The 12,026-nt window shown below is 31.4% G+C and overlaps 1 long non-coding RNA gene across 1 annotated transcript; it reads right to left on the bottom strand.

Moving 5' to 3' along the window:
• Nucleotides 1-1,992: 1,992 nt before the first annotated feature.
• On the bottom strand, nucleotides 1,993-10,159 carry LOC141458835 (uncharacterized). Its single transcript, XR_012461213.1, has 2 exons — nucleotides 8,967-10,159; nucleotides 1,993-7,237 (listed from the first exon to the last, which is right to left on the bottom strand). It is a non-coding gene; the product is annotated as an uncharacterized lncRNA (long non-coding RNA).
• Nucleotides 10,160-12,026: the final 1,867 nt, after the last annotated feature.

The raw sequence follows: 12,026 nt of genomic DNA, 5'->3' as shown, positions 1-12,026 counted from the left end.
ATAAAAATGCGGTAAGATGGAAAGAATGATGTCACCTGGGCCAGTGAGGGATCTGGAATTATTGAAGACTACAGATTATCACATTAGTAACATGTATTTCAGAACAATTTTGCGGTAAAAACTAAAAATACCTTAGAGAAAATGATACTTTAAACAATTGTTTTGAGTAAAGTTAAATAAAATGGAATATGGTTTTTTTTGACGGATCTTTAGTTCAAAAGCGTTCAAGTACAATGTTGGATTAAGAAATCAGTATGCACATCTGTTATCTTTTGTTGTACTTACAGTAATGATCTGTTTGTTTGAATAAGGACCACCCAAAAGCAGGAGATGTGCCTCAGGTGAGAGAAGTCTGTACAACTTATAGTTAAACAAAAAAGAAAAAAAATTTAAGATACCGACAGAATTAATACGTGTTTACAAGACTATTCCATTCCCTTCCTACCATACCACAAAATCTTTTAAGACTATTATGTAAATTTACAAAGAACTGAATAATTATAGCTTTCTGATAACTTATTTATAAAAGGAAAAAGTGGAAAACTTAATTATAATGTTGCCATTAGCTAGACTCTTTAAATATTTATTTCACTATATTATATTATTAAGTATTTACTAATTCGTTTTATATGATGATGTTTATGTCAAATTTAAAAAATAATTCAAAATTAAAATGTGTAAAAAAGGACAAGAACTGTGTTTATTTAACGCTTGTTTTAAACTTTAAGCCTTCGGTGATGACATTTAATAGCTTAAGAAAATTACCAGTACTCCTTATTATGTCTCATTCTAAACCGTTTAGAATAAATCTTTTTCTTCTGTTTCCCATCTGATAAAATTCCGCCATCATAGATTTTACAACTCCTTTCCGTATCCGTAATTATCCTCTCATCTAACATCTTTCAAGTCAAGTTAAGAATTTGGAAGGTTTTTTGGAAAGTACGCCCGACGATTAATCAGATAAATCCTCTTTTGTTCACCCCTTAACTTCAAGGCGAAAAGGTGAAAATTAAGAATTACTTCAATCCTAACAATGGGACCAGTCCTCATATGTCTTCTGTTATTCTGCTCGTAGGATCAGTTAACCCGGAGGCATAGCAATTCCTATCTGATGAAATCAAATTTCGTCTCCCTTCACGCAAGGTACATGTATTAAATAGCAGCCTTTACAATCTTTGGTTTCTTTTACATGATCCTCACTACACAGGAATTGGTATCTAAAATACTTTTTCTAACTGTTAATATGGAATGTTCACTTAATTCTAATATTTTTTGTCCACACCAATTTGGTTACTGAATAAAATTGAAATGGTTGTGAACTACATAGAGTAGAAATAAGTTTCAAAATAGACAAGGAAATGCCTCTTAGGTTGAAGGTGTCCCACAAAGTTTTTTCTTTGGATAAATATTGAAGTGGGTTAAAAAACAAAAATACCAAAAAAACTGACAATTACAGAATAAACTCCCAATATTAATGAAAAATAAACGTTTAGTTAGTTGCATCATAGATTTAGTATACAAATAATTCGCTAGATGTTGCTAGTTGGTCAATTTTTCCATTATTTAACGAAACATTGAATCTGGTCATTTACAAGTTCTACTTAAATGATATGAATGTTTTTTTTTTCTTTATAAAAATTTCTTAAAAAAATAAATAAACGTTTTACCACTTAACCATGACAACGCATTAACAGTAATGTTATAAATGTAACAAACATTAAGTAACGTTTATAATCGGTAAATGTAATTGCATTTCAAATACAGCAAACCATTTATATATTGTACAAAAACAATGAACACAAAACATTCTAAAAGAAAAAGAATTTTATCTAGTATTTTACCGTCGGGAATGCGCTCTTTTTATAAAAGGAAATCATTTACAATAGTATTTTCTCACTAATAGAAACACATTTATGGAAGTTACAACTATGTTTACAACCCAAGTAGATAAACTGTAAATTAGCAGACACTATAAAACTTTTTTTTAAGTATTTTATAAGGAATTGTTGTTATTAACAAGTCTAGTTTATTTTATTTGTTAAATCTTTACAATTATCTTCAGTTTTAGATGTAGTAATTAAGTTTTTCTTCTGTTGAATTAGTAACTCATTATTGTAATTTTTGTAATAAGCTAAGTGAAAACATTATTAGTAAAGAATCATTAAAACTTAAATCAATAACATTTAAATGTTCTATACATTTATTTTTACTTATTACAAAGTAAATAAACAACTAAATAATAACTAAACCTGTGTTTGAATGAAAGTATTATATAATTACGTATTTTATTTTAATATAACTCTATTCAATTTCAAACCTATCACATTTAAAATTCTTTTTGAAAAAATATCTTTACTGTAATAAATGAAATTTTCATTTGTTTCAATAAAATTATAATATATAATATATTTTGGACAGGCTGAAGAGCCATACAATTTGAATAAAAGAGCCGCGGGTTGCCGACCAGTGGCCTAAGTCAATTGCAAACCCAGGATCTATTGTGGCTCTTCTGCCAGACTGACAATTTATTTAGGCTTATGAGTTCGATCAGCTGAACTTTCAGTAAGTCCTTCATACTGAAGCCAACAAGAGAAGCTTCATTTTCTTTTTTTCTGACAAAACATACAACCACTTTCTGTTCTCTCAAACATGTGTTTCGTAATCTATAGTGGTTCTTAGGAAAGCCTAAGATCATCCGTAAGGACGCCTAATAAAACATTAATTCCCAAAACTATCAGACCTTCAAACTCGCCAAAAAATACAGATATTCCAATTTGCACTTAAGAACACAGTAATAATAATAATAATGCGTTTATTTAAATACTTTTTTTCACAAATTACAGAAATTTCATTAACCTCCCAAACACTTGAGCACGGACTCCGTCCATCTGCTAGGGAAGTGTTGTACATTAATTAGTAATAACAATAAATAGTGATTACCAACCAAAAGAAAAATAAAAATTAAAGAATACATAAAACCAGTCTGGCAAACAGAAATAATTAAAATAATGATACAAATATTTTCTACTTTTATAAATTAAACAAAACAACTCCTAAAAAAAATATTTACAATCACACAATCTCACTCAAATACGTACAAAACACCCATACAAATACCACACCACGCACAATCTTAAGGCTATACATAATAACATACATAAATTAATTTCAGTTATACATAATTCTTTCTTTAAATTAAAAATTAAATTCATCTACCAATAAACTGTCGGTACTTTATTGCCTGTAAGTGATAATAATAAAACTTCTTCCAATGTTTACCATTTAAATTTGGGATTACCTTCTCCTTTTTTTAATAAATGCTTGCCTAACCATCAAATCCGGAATTCCCGCAGGATAGGGCTCTTTTTCCCCCAATTGCATAATGAGCTAAGTCTCTTGTTTTCTGTTCGGGAAATATTAAAGTTCCAGTTCAAGTATTGTTTTCGTCTTTAATATAATCATTTGAGCCCAAATTCCAATTCAAATCTTTGTACAAAGAGTGAAAATAAGAATTTTGGGCCCTACCATTTACCGTTTCAAATACTTTAAGTTAAGAACACGGTATCAAGAAAGTATTTTTGTTTAAACCTTTTTTAAAAAAACAACAAAGCATTCCTGTTGTCCTTACTTAGAGTAACTATCTAATAAATGAAAATTTCGTCATTAATATGATTTTTAATTATTTATTTTTGTGTAGCTATAAGTTTTAAAATAAAACTTAGTTTAGTTTAGAAACACTGACAGATGACATTTTCCTTGACATAAATCTTTTTTAAGTTATCACGACACAACCTTGACGAAAGCAGAAAGGCAGTAACTGCTAAAAATTTAAAACAAAGTTTAGAACTAAGTGAGTCTAGTCTACCTAACTTAAGTGGAAGAACAGAAGATTATTAGGGCTGTTGATACGACAAAATTGTATTTTATAGTTCAATTTTTTTTTTTTTTTTTAAGAAGGCCAAAAGAGATTTCCAATGAGTGAGCTGTCATACACAATCTTCTAGGACTTCATGAGCGTGGGAACAGTGACGGACACGGTCGCACGAATCTGGCAACATCCAAGGATGAAGTGGGGGCAGAACGTTTTAGTTTCACCGGCCAATAGAGATGCTGGCACGATACACTTAGCCAATCAGCGCAACCACCATATTGTCTGAACGTGGCAAATGAATTCGTCAATGCCGCTGGCTACTGTCTCTTAATTTCTGTTTCTTTAGCTATTTAATATTAGGTAGATAGCGGCTTACATTTCCTTAATGCAAATTACCAATATGTTCTTTACTGGCAAAAAGCTGCAACAACATGGGTGTTACATGACCAGGGATTCATATACGTAGATGATGAGCACAATCGGTCCACGTAGTGGAGCCCTGAGAGACTTCGGCTTTTATTAATATCACAGAAGAGTTGGTGCCACTGATTCTCACTGTGAATAGTCTATTTGTGATGAAAGCCTCTTCAATATTTATCCTGAATTGAGGCTAATTTATTCTGTAAAGTTTCTGCAGCAATCTTTGTACCAAAACTTATTAAGGACTGTTGCTAGGTGTAAAAAGGGCAATGCTTTAGCGTGCAATTTGAAGGCGAGTATTTTACAAGCTTTTTTCTTATAATGATTTTTGTTTTTATAGCTTTTAAATACATCTAAACACATATTTCTTATCAGCATTTAATGCTATAACATATTTTATAATTTTTTGCTTAGTTCTCTTTATTGCCAAAAAAATAATGTATTGCCTGGCAGATTAAAATGCAATTGTAAGTTTGCATAAACTTTCCCATTAGCTCAGCCAGTTAATTTAGAAGAATTATAAATTCGTTCGCTTCTAAGCTAAATTTGAGCGAAGTTTTATTCTATTCTTGGACAAAAAATGTTTGTCCTCAAATTCAATTTAAATGTGCTCGAAAAGAAACTGGTTATATGACCAGTAAGCGCAAAAGGGCACCTACACCTAGATACAGAGAATAGAGAATTTTAGAGAGGGTTAGTCTTAGTTTGTAAGCTCCTACCACCTGGTCAAGGTTGGACACTAGTGGGGCAAGGCTGGAAGGGCTAGCTAGGGTCGTAAAAAAAGGCAAAAATAAGAACACCGAGGAGACAAACCTGAAAGCAGATGATGAAAAACACTGTTGATGAATATTTGAAAGTATACAGGATGGCGGTTGATGTTCCTTCTACATATCATAGCAGACGAAGAAGATGCACTATCTGGTAACACAACAAAGGTTATTGATGTTTGGCGGGAAGAAGAAGTGAAGGTAAAAGCGCGGAAAAATGCATGGCGGCAAAGTTAAAAGAAGTGCCAAGAGAAGGCTGGGTACGATTGAAAATCACCAGCTGAAAAACGTAGGAGCAAACTAGTGGATTCAATTTTAGTATTACTAAAAAGCTTCGTACAAAACGAAGTACTATTTCGAAGAGTATGTAAGGAAAGCATTCATTGCTTTAATGTTTCGTATGTAATGTTTACAGACTAGAGAAATAACCATTCTGACACGTACCACCAAGTTCTAACATAATTTGAATGTCCAAAACTTCCCAGATGTACAATGTCCAGAAGGATGATAACATCTCCAAGAAGAGTGCTTGCTGACCACAGACCGCAGACACCTATCTTACTTCTAGTTATACAACCAAACTCTTCAATTCAACTTCCTTTGCTACCCAGTCATTTAGATATTTTCTTTTACTATAGTATTTTGTTTTGCCACTACTCTTCCCTTTTTTTCGTGTCCTTTATCATTATCATGATTCTTTGGTTACTTTCAAACAAGCCATGACGATTCATGCCTTGTTTTAGATTGATCCGAACGTTAATATTTTGGTTTGTCCGTGCGTAACAATTTTACCTCAATGGATACCTAGTGCATAATTTATTTTATTTTTTGTTATTAGTAATTAAATGGTAATAACAGAAGCGTGGTTGGACCGCTAATTCTTGCAACAGTCTTATTTTGATATCAAAAAATCGATAATCACTATCAATTTTTGCCTACTTACGAAGATATTACGTTGTTTTTATAAACAGGACCTTTTTGAACTACTTGGGTACCTAAAGTGGACGATGAATGAACTTTAAGGAGACGGTGGTAGATCAGGTTCAATCTGAAGGCTTTTTATAGAATAAATAGAAGTTAAAAAGTAGAAAAGTTTTCAAAAAATAAAATTTAAAACCTATCGTAGCATCAAGATTTTAGTGTAAGACTGAACAGATCATATCAATATTTAAAATGGTTAACAAAAGCAAAAGCATTTACATTTATATGACAGAAATGAATATTTGCTTCTTACAGAAGTGTGTTACTTGTCAAAAAGTGGCTATTTAAATTAATTTTATAACCTCTTCAATCCTGGGCTAGAGTTCTTATAAAAATAAATAAAACTATGGTTTCCCAACTTTTTTTACTCAATTCCAAAAATATAATAGTTAAAAAAATGAAATATTGTTTCCATCCATGCAATTGCTCCTCATCATCTCTCAATTCCCAATATTTCTTTTATAACACGCTATCAAAATGAATTTTTCTAATTTACTATTGTATGGTTCATAGTTTTTTGGTGACTGATTCATTAATTCAAAAGAAAGAATATGGGCCAATTTCAGTCGTTATTTTATTGCCAAGCTTTTAACCTAGGGACTAGGTTATCGTTTTCAAGGCTATGGATCGCATTTTACACTAACAACATTATAATTTACATTGATTTGATACAATAGAAATTAATAACTTATTGCTATTAACAATTGCAATTGTTAGATTATAAAGAAGATCCACTAAATCTCCAGTAATCCGTCAGCAGATTTGACGCTTTTTGTCATTATAGGTTCCGTTATTTATTTCATTAATTTGAGATGTAAGAAATCTTCCTTACCTTTTACAGTCAGGCTTAAATGCTACATATTTATTTATTGAAATGCTAAATTCATTCTTCCGTTTGACTAAATTCGTAATATTAGGTAATATCAACAAAAAAAATTATAAAAATAATATTCATTGATAATTCTGTCAATATATTAATCTTTTATTTTCATTTTTTTATATTTTATATGGTACATCTTTTAGTTTCTAAAAATTTCAATAAATTGCTATTGGAATTATTTTACACAATTCATTGGGCTCATCAATTAATCGATCCAATTTCATTAATTCTCTTCAGAAAGCATTTCAATCGAAATTTAAAAAAATCAGAGAACCAGTTGTTAAATGTTTTCTTTCTTTGTAATTAACATTCCTAATTCTAGCCCCCCCCCAAAAAAAATCGAATCATTTTTAAATATTTAAGGATCTAAACTAGTTGAAAGTATAAAAAAAAACAACTAATGATTAAGCTATCTAGAGGAGAGAAAAAATGTGAGAAATAAAAATTCAGTGATTGCTAGCAATCTTGTAAAAAAACATATTTGATTGCTAAATTAGTGCTTTTTATTATTATTTTGTTTTAATCTATTTGTTGACTAGTTAATTATGGTTAAAAATCTTCGCCCATCAAATCACCATCAATAACACCTTGTTTTTAATGTTATGCTGAGCATTTTAGGATTGGAAATAATTAGAAACTGTTAAATAAGTAGCTAAATTCTGAAATCGGAAGATATACGAGAGTCGTTTGAAAGTCCGTGCAAAGTCAGAGAGATAGCACTACTGGCGCGTATCGAGGTTATGTTTAGTTAGTAGCATCTCTTGGAAGAACACACACCAAGTTTCAGCCAGATCGGTCTATTTCTTTGTGTTTGGCATTCGTTTGAATCGAGGAAGTCGAGTGATTTTCAAAAAATGGACGAAAAAGAATTTCGTGTGTTGATTAAACACTACTTTATGAAAGGCAAAACGCCTCAGGAGACTAAAGAGAAGCTTGATAAACATTATGGTGACTCTGCACCTTCGATTAGAACAGTTTATAAGTGGTTTCAAAATTTTCGGAGTGGCCATATGGGCCCAAGTGACGCTGAACGTTCTGGACGCCCTGTTGAGGTTACTACTCCAGAAATCATTGATAAAATCCATGATATGGTGATGGATGACAGAAGAGTGAAGGTGCGTGAGATTGCTAGTGCTGTGGGCATCTCGAATGTACGGGTACATAATATTTTGCATCAACATTTGGACATGACAAAGCTATTTGCAAGATGGGTGCCGCGATTGCTCACGCTTCACCAAAAAACGAAATCGTGTGAAGTGTTGCAAGGACGGTTTGCAGCTGTTCCAGAAGAATCCGCAGGACTTTAAGCGTCGTTTCGACACTGTGGATGAAACATGAATACATCACTACACTCCTGAGACCAAAGAATAATCTAAACAATGGTTTACCAAGGGGGAATCTGCGCCAAAAAAGGCGAAGACCGTTCCTTCGGCCGGAAAGATTATGGCGACTGTCTTTTGGAATTCGCAAGGAATAATCCTCATCGACTATGTGGAAAAGGGTAAAACTATTACCGGTGCATATTATTCATCGTTATCGGACCGTTTGAAAACCGAGCTGCAAGAAAAACGGCCACGATTGGCCCACAAAAAAGTCCTTTTCCATCACGACAACGCACCAGCTCACACCTCAGCAGTTGTGGTCGCAAAATTAATGGAAATAGGATTCCAACTCGTTTCACATCCCCCCTATTCTCCAGACTTGGCTCCCTCGGACTACTATTTGTTCCCCAATATGAAGAAATGGCTGGCGGGAAAAAGATTTTATTCAAACGAGGTGATTGCAGAAACGAATGGCTATTTTTCAGACTTGGACAAATCCTATTATTCCGAAGGGATCAACAAACTAGAGCAGCGTTGGACGAAGTTTATAAGCCTAAAAGGAGACTATGTTGAAAAATAAAAAAGGTTTACCCCAAAAAATTAAGTAGTTTTTATTTTTGCACGGACTTTTCAAACGACCCTCGTAGATGGCTGATCTGCTATTGAGTTTATAAATATAATTATTTCAAGAAGTTAAAATTATTTGTTGACATAAATAAATCTACCTGTCAATATTTCTTTAAGCTTGACTCATTCAGGTGACCTAAGAGATCCTAACATTAAATTTTAATACATACCCACAGGCAGAGTTGGGCACTGATTAAAAAAAAAATTAATTTCTAAATTTAATTGATTAAATTTTTTAATTGAGTGAATTTATTTTTAATTTTAATCAGAATTTAATCAGCGAATTTAATCGTAATTTTAATCATATGACAATTATTTAATCAATTAAATTTCAGATTTAATCGGTTATCAAATTAATTTAATCAAACTAAAAAAATTATGATTAAATCTGAGAATTAAATTAAACTTTAATTTTAATCACCGAATTAGTTCAATTTCAATCGTCAATCAAACTAATTTAATTATCCACATTTATGGCTTTTCAACCAATGGTTCGAACCACGTTATGGCGAGGCCCTTTTTCTAAGCGTCTTCAATAAATACTTTTCGGTTAATTTTTGTAGACTTGGACTTCTTCACGAGTCTCTAGACCAGTGGTTCTTAACCTTTTCATAGACGCGGAACACAATTATATGTATATATTTTCCTCGCGGAACACTAACATTAAATAATTTGAAATTCGGTATTTAGCAAGAACTTAAAATTAAATTCAAATAAAAAAAAAAGGAACAACTTTCGGTTTTCGTATGTTTCCTAAGTTTCTAAATTTCAATACATTTAAAATTGAAATTTCGCGGAACACATGGACCATATTCGCGGAACACCGGTTAAGAACCACTGCTTAATATCTTCTAAAATTATAGATCTGTGCACAAAATAACTATAGTTTATAATTGAGAAAAACAAAGTGTATAAGAGAACAAAATTTCATACAAATACGTTGTTCACAGTGGGAGATATAGAACGGCCATAATTTTACAGAATTTCATGACCCAAAAAATTTTCAACCTTTTATATCTCCTAGATTTTTAGATCTGTACACAAAATAACTATAGTTTATAATAGAGAAAAACAAAGTGTACAAGAGAACAAAATTCCAAATCAATGCGTGGTTCACAGTGGTAAATATAGAACGGCCACAATTTTACAGAATTTCATGACCCAAAAAATTTTCTACCCTTTATATCTTCTATCATTTTAGATCTGTGCACAAAATAACTATAGTTTATAATTGAGAAAAACAAAGTGTACAAGAGAACAAAAGTTCATACAAATACGTGGTTCACAGTGGGAGATATAGAACGGCCATAATTTTACAGAATTTCATGACCCAAAAAATTTTCTACCCTTTATATCTTCTATCTTTTTAGATCTGTGCACAAAATAACTATAATTTATAATTGAGAAAAACAAAGTGTATAAGAGAACAAAATTCCATATCAATACGTGGTTCACAGTGGGAGATATAGAACGGCCACAATTTTACAGAATTTCATGACCCAAAAAATTTTCTACCCTTTATATCTTCTACCTTTTTAGATCTGTGCACAAAATAACTATAGTTTATAATTGAGAAAAACAAAGTGTATAAGAGAACAAAATTCCATATCAATACGTGGTTCACAGTGTGAGATATAGAACGGCCATAATTTTACAGAATTTCATGACCCAAAACATTTTCAACCCATTATATCTTCTACCTTTTTAGATCTGTGCACAAAATAACTATAGTTTACAATTGAGAAAATGAAAGTGTATAAGAGAACAAAATTCCATATCAATACGTGGTTCACAGTGGCAAATTTATAACCGCCACAATTTTACAGAATTTCATGACCCAAACAATTTTCAACCTTTTATATCTCCTAGATTTTTAGATCTGTACACAAAATAACTATAGTTTATAATCGAGAAAAACAAAGTGTACAAGAGAACAAAATTCCAAATCAATACGTGGTTCACAGTGTCAGATATAGAACGGCCATAATTTTACAGAATTTCATGACCCAAAACATTTTCAACCCATTATATCTTCTACCTTTTTAGATCTGTGAACAAAATAACTATAGTTTATAATTGAGAAAAACAATGTGTATAAGAGAACAAAATTCCATATCAATACGTGGTTCACAGTGTGAGATATAGAACGGTCATAATTTTACAGAATTTCATGACCCAAAACATTTTCAACCTTTTATATCTTCTACCTTTTTAGATCTGTGCACAAAATAACTATAGTTTATAATTGAGAAAAACAAAGTGTAGAAGAGAACAAAATTTCATACAAATACGTGGTTCACAGTGGGAGATATAGAACGGCCATAATTTTACAGAATTTCATGACCCAAAAAATTTTCAACCCTTTATATCTTCTATCTTTTTAGATCTGTGCACAAAATAACTATAGTTTATAATTGAGAAAAACAAAGTGTATAAGAGAACAAAATTTCATACAAATACGTGGTTCACAGTGGGAGATATAGAAAGGCCACAATTTTACAGAATTTCATGACCCAAAAAATTTTCTACACTTTATATCTTCAACCTTTTTAGATCTGTGCACAAAATAACTATAGTTTATAATTGAGAAAAACAAAGTGTATAAGACAACAAAATTCCATATCAATACGTGGTTCACAGCGGTATATATAGAACGGCCACAAATTTACAGAATATCATGACCCAAAACATTTTCAACCCTTTATATCTTCTACCTTTTTAGATCTGTGCACAAAATAACTATAGTTTACAATTGAGAAAATGAAAGTGTATAAGAGAACAAAATTCCATATCAATACGTGGTTCACAGTGGCAAATTTATAACCGCCACAATTTTACAGAATTTCATGACCCAAACAATTTTCAACCTTTTATATCTCCTAGATTTTTAGATCTGTACACAAAATAACTATAGTTTATAATCGAGAAAAACAAAGTGTACAAGAGAACAAAATTCCAAATCAATACGTGGTTCACAGTGTCAGATATAGAACGGCCATAATTTTACAGAATTTCATGACCCAAAACATTTTCAACCCATTATATCTTCTACCTTTTTAGATCTGTGCACAAAATAACTATAGTTTATAATTGAGAAAAACAATGTGTATAAGAGAACAAAATTCCATATCAATACGTGGTTCACAGTGTGAGATATA

This window comes from Rhodnius prolixus, unplaced genomic scaffold (assembly GCF_049639745.1).
Source record: "Rhodnius prolixus isolate KJV_2025 unplaced genomic scaffold, Rpr scaffold_5, whole genome shotgun sequence".
NCBI classification, from domain to species: Eukaryota; Metazoa; Arthropoda; class Insecta; order Hemiptera; family Reduviidae; genus Rhodnius; species Rhodnius prolixus.
The sequence above is the reverse complement of the archived record's forward strand: the minus strand, read 5'-3'. Positions and strand labels throughout refer to the sequence as shown.